Source organism: Carya illinoinensis, chromosome 1 (genome assembly GCF_018687715.1).
Source record: "Carya illinoinensis cultivar Pawnee chromosome 1, C.illinoinensisPawnee_v1, whole genome shotgun sequence".
Lineage (NCBI taxonomy): Eukaryota > Viridiplantae > Streptophyta > Magnoliopsida > Fagales > Juglandaceae > Carya > Carya illinoinensis.
Genome location: NC_056752.1, coordinates 41316179 through 41325862, shown reverse-complemented (window position 1 = coordinate 41325862; position 9684 = coordinate 41316179).

Genomic DNA, 9684 nt, shown 5'->3' with positions numbered 1-9684 from the left:
TTGGTTCGTTTGCATGCATTGTTGGCTCGGCTCCTAAACACTTTCACGAACCTTTTTCTTCCAGCATGATTAGTGTTGTCTGCGTACGCACGCATGCAACGATATACATATATGTTGTAGCTAAGGCAGCCGGCCAGTACCTCATGAGTACTACGCCTCAAAATGATGCAATCCAATTACGACTCTTTCTGTGACATTAATAATACTTACATAAACATAATTATAGCCTGCACGTATGTACACGACCATATATAATTGACTTGAAGACTAAATATTTGAGATGGCCATGCCCCTATCCCTAATTTGGCTCATAGGGTGATACGCTTAAAAAGAAATAAAAAAAATTATTCAAGTTTTTATAAGTTACCCCGCTGGAAAAACATAACAAAAACAAAAGGAAAAGCCATAACGTACGTCCTTGTTAATTTTAAGTTTTTCTTCCTCGTACTAGACTTTGGCCGGCCGGTTCTGATCTTTAATTTTCTTAATTTGAACATATATGCTTATGGATAATGTTAAATATAATTTTAGAATTTTAATATGCGTAAATTTCGTATATTAATTATTTAAACAAATAAAATTTATTATTAAAAAATAATTTTTTTATATTCGTCTAGATTTATCCATATTTTTAAAACAAAATTTACGTAGCTTATCCATGCACCATAAGATTGCAAATTTACGCTCATATATGTATGTGTGTGTATATATTATATATATGTATGTATGTATGTATGTATGTATGTATATGCATAAGTCTTGTAAAAAGATGGACTCATCCACGTATGTCTCATCGCATTGGATATAGTAATAGTACTATAATGTCATGTTTAACACGAAGTGGAGATTGTCACGTCCTCACTTTTTTAAGTCATGGAAATTAGCTTGGATAAGACTGACTGCACCTAGGATAAGGATATATATACTCTGATTCACTTTAAATGATGAGTTTTTATTTTATGTAAAATATAAACTATATTTGTTTTTGGGTCATGTTTCTCTTTCTAATTTTAATCTTTTAAAAGCAATAATGACTATGAAACCATGTGTTTTACGGATAAGAATCTTATAATGGGATGGATTGGGCTTGTGTTTTTGCAATCGGGGGACCCAGCACATGTCCATATATATCCTGAAGGCCTTTCCAATGACTAATCCCAACATAGCCCATCTTCTCCCACTAAATTTTGTCAAGTAATTGCTTCAAAAGACGTAATCACCTTTCTATGATGAGAATGGAACCAAATTTCTATTTTTTTTTTTAAATATATATATATATATCGTATCTTATTGGAAGGGATAAAATTTACAAGATTTTATTAGAACGGATAAAATTTACAGGCCCAAAGTAAATCTACTATGCTCAAGCCAAGGGGAGAGGTTCCACCATTAGAAGACAAGAGAAGGGAGATGAAGGAGAGGCAATGAAGGGACAAACAAAATCAGGGCGTCAGAGTAAGAGGAGAAGAAAATAAATAAAAAGGAAATGAAGATGTCAGACAAGTAAGAGAAAGGTGGCTAATCCTTAACACTCATTAGGGGCATGCGACAAGAAAGAGAATATAAAATAAAATAGCCAAACGACTCCAAGCAAACTTTGACTTTCTTTAACCTTTTGAAAGAGGCTTTAGCGAGAAAAGATTCATTGGTAAATATATTTGAGATTTTTATTGTGCAGTGATATATGAGAGGCTATGAAGAACTATAAATAAGTTTATTTGAATATTTTCTCTCTAAAAATTTCGTGGACGTAGACTTTATGCCAAATTACATAAATCTGTGTCAATATCTTTTTTATATTCTCAGTATTTATTTTTCATTCATTACTATGGACATACGCACAGTAGCACCTAACCATGCCAGGGGCTCTAGACTATATCGATCGAGGCCCAAATCATCATAGCGGGTCAGGAATAATGCTTTCTCCATTTCTTGACTGTTGTGCGATATTGCTAGTAAGTAGTTTTATTTATTTTTAGATATTGTGACTACAAATAAATATAGATTTTGTGAAATTTTGTTAATCATGTCGAATAAGTTATATGTATTAGTTCAACATATTTACATGAAATTAGTTAAAATGAGTCGTGTTATAACTTGTGTTGACTTATTTATAATTAATTATGAAACGAATTAAAATTTGTGACACAACACAATCCGCTATTTAAATTAGTCGTTTTATGATTTGAAAGTTTGAGACATTTAGTTTAAAGGGTCAGAATCGGATTGATCTATATAGTCAAATATCTATGACTTAACACGACATAGACACAATACGCAAAGACAAATTTCCACCCGTAATGGATGCTGCAATTTATGTAATTGTGAATAGTGAAAATTATAGTCGGTCGATGTTATTTTTGGGGGTAAGATTAGAGTTTGACTACGTATGATATTGAGGCTACATAAGGCATTAGAAGTTGAGGGAGACATTAAAATTAATGTGACATCTTTTGGATTCTTATAGATCGACCAGACAAATCAAAATTGCATGCTAATGAGGGCTAGCTATAGGGACGTCTCTTTCGTCCTATAACCATATCAAGCACCCAATATTAATAATGCAGGGAATTCTAAACCCATGACTCAAATAATTCCTATATATAATCAAAGCATCCGCATTATAATTAATTAATTTATACGTCTCAATTCTTCGAGTTTTAACAACGTCATGACTCATGAGGTTGGCCGGGAGAGATGACAATGCTAAGCCAATATTTTTTACATGTAATAAGAATTAATCTTGATCCTATTACAAGAAACATGAATATTTATGATCAGTTATTTATGACGAAAATAATTATTTATGATAATAGACTCATCTTAATAAAAAATAATCATTTTCATAAATAATAATTACAAGTTTTTTTAAAGTAATTAATTATATATATATATATATATATATATATATGAAAAACTCTTCTTGCAACCGGTTTTGGGTATTCCGTGTAACCGGGCACGCCTTTTAATAAGCAAAAAATAAATAAAAAATTTCTACTTTCTTACTTCTCTCCATTTCGTTTCCTGTTTTCTCACTTCTTTTCAAAACTTTGTATCTCCCATTTCCTCTATCACACGAAAGCCCCTCTTTTCTCTCTTCTCACCCAGAACTGGAGGAAATAACTCTTTTGGTTGAATTGGAGCATGTGAAACATCAAAGCTACTTCTGAACAAAAATTTGTCCTTTTACGTGGTTTTTATTTTTCAAAAATAAATTATATGTGATTCAGGAATTTGGCCGAGACTTATCCACTACCTCTTTCTGTTATGCAAAATTGGAGTTTTCTCGTGCCCCTTTCTTCTTTCTCTTCTCGCACCTTGAATCTGCAAGCTTGAATCCGCAAGCTACAGTGGCTCGCAATGCCAAACTTCCAAACAATTCACCACCAACTTTCAAACAATCTTAAGAATGATTACCCACAGAAAAACTTGAATAATCCTTTGTTTTCTTTCTTATTTTTAGAGGAATGAGTAATAGAATAGAGTAGGAAACGCTCAAATCGCCTGAGAAATAAGTTCCAAATGCAAATGAAAGAAAAATCAAAATAAGAGACTGAGAAGAAGTAGAAGAAGAAAATTATGGGTAGCAAAGGTGATGGAGAAATAGGAAGGAGAGAACACAGTATAAGGAGGTAAAGATTCCATCAAAAAGCAGTCTAAGAGGAAATTTATCGACAAGCACCCACTTTGTGAACAAAAACAAGAAGCAAACTGCGTTGGGTCTCTACCGAAGAGGCGAAGTTGCATTTAATTTTTTGTTTTTAACGATTAAAGTGGCAGTCGATTTCTCAGCGGTTTCACACCGCGGTTGCACGTAGCAAAGCTGCACATGAATATTAGGCCAAGATGGAACCCTTTCTACCTAGCCAGCCTCTATGCCGGCCCGCCTCGATCTGCCATTGATGACGACTTCTCTCATGGGGTTCTGGTTATCTTCCTCTCTACATTGTTATTAAGATCTGTCGTTTCTGTCTTGTTCATTTACCAGATGTGTTAAACGTTTCGAATGTTGAGGATTCTCACTTTTCTAAGACAGGAATGTTAAGGAATGTGTCCAAGAGTCAAATTCAAGTTCGCCATTGAATTCTCACACAAATCTTTCTCGCCTTTCAATAAAGTGTGTTTTGCTCACCCTCTCACCAGCCAATTGTCGGCTCTTTATGAGTTGGGCCGACGGGTTTTTATGGGTCTCGTAGCCCATATTGCCAACTTCTATGAACATAAAATTTTGACTAAAATGTCGTTGAGACATGGGAGATCAAATAACTTAAAGAAATTTTATAAAGCCAATATAGTATATTATATGAAAATACATCAATTTATAAATTTATATTGTACATCAATTATCAACCAATTGCTAGCTAGAAGAACCTCGTTGCACGTGCGCACGCACACATATGTGTGTATATATATATATTCATAATAAAATAAAATAAAAAAATTATATACACTATACTATAATCTTACTTGTATCTTATTAAGTAATATGTATTACATTTACCGCATTAAATAATCATTTATTATATAATTCTTTATTATCAAATTATGATAAATATATCATATCATATATAATGAAATATAAGTGAAATGATAGGATAGTATATACCATTTTTCAACAAAAAACTAAGCAAATGTATTCCCACCGACTTGAATGATTGAACCGTTTCGGCAGCTGGAGTGGTGCTTATTATATGGCTGAGATCACGTAAACATCCTTGTATTGGTCGGCTTTGGGACCCCTGAAAGGAAAGTGCTTATGTTTCGTCCTTAAGAACGCGTGGTGCATTAATAAAGCCAGCAGAGATCAATTTTTTACCTTCCACCGCCAAAGATTAAACAAAGATCAAAACTTACATGCAAGAGAAGCAAATAAAAAACTTTCATAAAAATTCTAGTAGAATCGGAAATGAAGTTTTCTGGTTGTGTTTGATCACGAAAAATTTTCATCTTAAATATAAAATTTTTATCTAATTATTACAACTTTTTTAAATTTTTATATAAAATATAATAAATAATTTAATTTTTTCTTAACTTTTTTAAATTCCAATACAATAATAATATTAAAATATAATATTTTAATATTTAATCTTAAAACTTAAAATTTTTATCTAAAAAATCTCAGTGGCCAAACAGAACTACATGCCATATAATGAATTTCTTTCGGTTTAAGTAATAAGGCGCATGAACTACATGTGTCTCCACAGTTAGTCATTTACTGACGATTCGATATATTTTTCTATTGATATTGTTTTATATTCATGTTTTTCTTAACTAAGGATTAAGATAAAGTGATCATAAAAATCTACTTCAACGAGTTCAGTCTAGTGCAGTAAATTGCATCACCCTTTTCATCATAGTTTCTAATCGTAGTTTTACAATCTGTTTATCAAATTATGTAAAAATTACTTCAAATAACTTTCCATTGTGAAAAATAGGTGGGAGCCAATCTCCCTCTTCTTTTATTTCACTAGTGTTATATTTGTTAGTTTTGAGATGATTGTTGGGTATTCCTACCCTATTAAATCTTGTATCTTGTAATAAGTAATTTATCTATGAAACATTTGCTTAAAAAAAAAATAGCTTTGCTACATACAATCTCCACATGCAGTCGGCGTGCAGTCGGCTGTATGGAATGAATAAAAAAAAATTATAAAATTTTTTTTTTATATTCAAGGGGACCTACATGAATTATAAAAAGTTATAAAAATAATTTTTTTTTTCATGTAGGTCCCGTATTAATTTTTTTTTACAACTGACTGCACGCCGACTGCATTTCCCGACTGCAAAAAGTATTTCTCAAAACAAAAAACAAAGTAATAAGGCGCGCATGATGTGATATGTTCGCCAATATACAATTCATTATTTTTTATTTTATTTGGGTTGGGAAATAACAACCCCATAAGTATCCTATAATAATGGAGATGGTTATTAAATTGAGAGAAATACTAAAGCTCCCCAAATTCGGTAGTTTTTTTTTTTATTTATCGAATATTTTTTTTACTTAATGATTAAGTAAATTTTTTTAAGTGATGATGTGAATTTTTTTAAAAAAATATTTAAGAATATAAAAAAATAATGAAAAAAAAGAAGAAGCTCTCGGGTGTTTTTTTGGGTACCATTACTGTCTTAATTGATTATTTTAAACCTTTGACCTTGACGTTAAAAGTAAGAAAAGAATAGCCAATTGCTGGAGGTTAGAAGCTTATTATTATTTTTTTCTCTCTGTTTTTTTTTATAGCAAAAATAAATTTTATATATATAGTCGTGAAGTATGTAAGAGTTATGTAGTTTTTTTTTAAATAAAATAAAATCTATTATTAAATTTTTTTATGTAAATTTTATATTTATTTATTTTTTAAAAAATAATTTTGCAAGGTTAACTAACTCATAACTGCTAGCATGATTTTTCATTTATTAAACTCCCAATTTCCGAAAATTAACAGGGTTCTACTTCACGAAATTACCTACGTAAAGAGTCAAGACGAACTCATAAGCCAAGTGAGGGTTCCTCCACTTTTCCTTTCTCGATTAAAAAAAAAAAGAAAAAGAGAAAAAGTGATTGAAAGCTGAAAATGAGAGAACCAGTTTAATATTTAATACAGAAAAATTTTAATCATTAATCATATTATATATATATATTTTAATTTTTTCTCTTATCAAATATATGAATAATAAAAATAAGAATCTCTTTAATGTAACAGTAATAAAATTAAAAAAAAATTATATATAATATATAATATAAGAATAATGAATGAATATTTTTACAGACATGCAAGACACAATAATGCTCTATCGACGTGCGCATGTTAATGTTACCCAATCTAATTAAAGCTCGAATGACACTCGGTGTGGCACGAGAAAAGTGACCTATAAGACCATTTCATTTTTTTATTATTTTTTATATATATTTTTTATTTTCTTAAATATTTTAAAAAAATTATTATATTATTAAAAATACTTTTTTAATCACTAAATTAAAAAAATAAAAACTATCGAAATCATCGTTGGGATCCACTATCTATAAATTCATTTTTAAGATTTTTTTTTTCTTTTTTTCTTTTTTTCTTTCTCTTAAATCACTTGGAGACATCCGACACGTCAAGGGACATCTGTTTGGTTCCTTTACCAAGCTTTTGTACTCCAATGGCGTGAATCTCTTTTAACAAGAAACTTCCAAAACAGATCAGAGAGCAGGTTTACAGCTGCAAGCAACCTACGTCATACTTATCGGGATGAGCTCAAGGAAAGGGAAGCACACCACTTTATTTAGGAAATTTGAGATTTTTTTTAAAAAAAAATACAGGGTTGATTTGTATTAAGAGAGGAAATAATATAATTTTAAATTAAAGATAAAAATTAAATAAAATATTATTAAAATATTATTTTTTAATATTATTATTTTATAATTTAAAAAAGTTAAATTATTTATTAAGTTTTGTGTAAAAATTTAATATAATTGTAATAATAAAATAAAATGACATGAAATGAAATATTTTTTGAATTCAAATGGGGTCTTATTTATCTTTATGGTCAAAATTAAACTAACCTGTAAAAGAACAATTTTTTGAGATAACTATTGATGTCGTGTTTTGCAATCTGGAGAATTCCACATAGGCCCAGTGTAATAGCCTGCAACTACGAAAAAGAATGGGTTCTGGGGTGGTCTAGGGTCTCTCCAATTCTATAGTCAGATGAGTTTTTTTTGTAAATGATGTGGAGAATAAAATAATAAAGAAAAAGAAGAGATCAAACATTTCCCCCTTAATGGGGGGATGTATTTATACCTGGATCGGGTTTGGCCATTGAGGGAGATTGTGAGATGTCAAGTTGTATTCGGATCAAACATGTTGCCAGTATCGCTGCTAGGCAGCAGTGCGTCAGGCTAAGGTCATGCCAACCTATGATGCCCCAGAAAGCATGTCGTTGTGTGTCTAGTTCTCCTAAAGTACATCGAATGCGGCATGGTTTTTGACCATATCATATCCTCATATGCACTCCTTTTAATGCAATACATCTTAGGTTAGACATGCCCATCCCTGGACGTGTCTAGCCATCGGGGTTCCAAGGTAGGCATCCATCTCATTCTTGCTATCATGACTAGGTCGCCCACTTGGGTGTCAGGTGATCATTGTCCATGGCATGTTATCCAGCAGCTTTGCTTTATAGCTAGGTTTCCAAACAGGTCGAGCTCGGCACACGGGTTTCCCAAATGGGTTGGGGTCAGCGCTGGGCTTCCTAGTTCGAGCCTCTAACACAATTCCTTATTTACCCAATGGGCCCTGGGCCATTTCGTGCCCAGCAGCCGAATCCGATCAGGCTCGGGCTGGTCTCACGTAAAACCCCCCTCACATTAATATTTGATCCTAGAAATAATCATTTTTAAGAATTGAAATGTAGCATGCATGTAACCAAAAATTGTTCGCTAGTGTACTTGTGTTCACACTTTGCATAAAATTAAAGCATGCATCTTGGTGTTTTTGAGCCTCTGCATGCGCATAGCTCTCTGATGTAGTAATCAGAACAGAACATTATTTTCTTACTCGGTCGTATCTCGCATGCAGCAGTCGCTCGCAAATAAAGCTAGCTCCAAGGGGTTGCTTGCTTCTGCGCGCTTGAACAATGTAAGTCTCTGGCTCTTTGTACCTGTTGCCTAGGAAGTAAAGCGCCTGCTCTCAACTTCCAATTTCAATTTATAGATGAAAATAACAAACAGGGGAATTCGACTACATGCACCAACGACTTGGTGAGTCGAGTATAAGCGTTGGATCGAAAAAATTGATTGGACTGAACTCTAAACTAGTTGGACTCGGTCTCATAAATTATGGACCGAAACCATTCAGTCGGATCTCAGGGTTTATAAATTTTGGATAAGACCAAACTCCTATATATATTTTTAATAATTTAATATATTATTTTTATATTATAATTATATAAGTTAATAGTGTAATTTTTATTTAATTTATTATCATTGACTATATAAAATATTTTTTTAATGAGTTAGTTATATAATTTATATTAATAATTCACTTACTTTTAATTTAATTATTTAAATATTTTTTTATTAATTTATTTAAAAAAATAAAAAAAAAAAAGCCGGATTGATAGCTACTAACCCGGTTCGATCCTTGTGAATGTTAGAGAAAATCACTAAACCGATTTACACCCCAAGGTGACTGGAAAAAAACCACTCCTCTCTCTCTCTCTCTCTCTAAATCCTTAACTTTCTTATTCAAACAAGATTGATGATTATATGGCTTTCGAGGTGAATGATATATCCAAAGAATGAGTACTGCATGAGACCCAATATTACTAGAATAAAAGAAAATGTCTAAATATAGGCATACGGGGGCCTCCCTGCGAACACATCTAACGTGAATTCAAACGAAACATTTTAAAATAGATAAAATTGTGCGTTTAATTGAAGTTAATATTACGTAAAGACCCACAACAAATAGTGCGTTTGATTGAATTGTGGATACAGGTCTATGTTCTAATTTATATGTTGCAATATATATTGTAAGGATGTTGCTAACGACTCGCACTACCACAAATTTTATGGTTTTTTTATTAATTTTTTTTGTAAAATATTTTTTAAAATTGTTAATTATTAACAAAAACATATATTTTTATTAATAATTATTTTCTTAATTATTAAATAAGAATTAAAATTAAAATACAAAAATG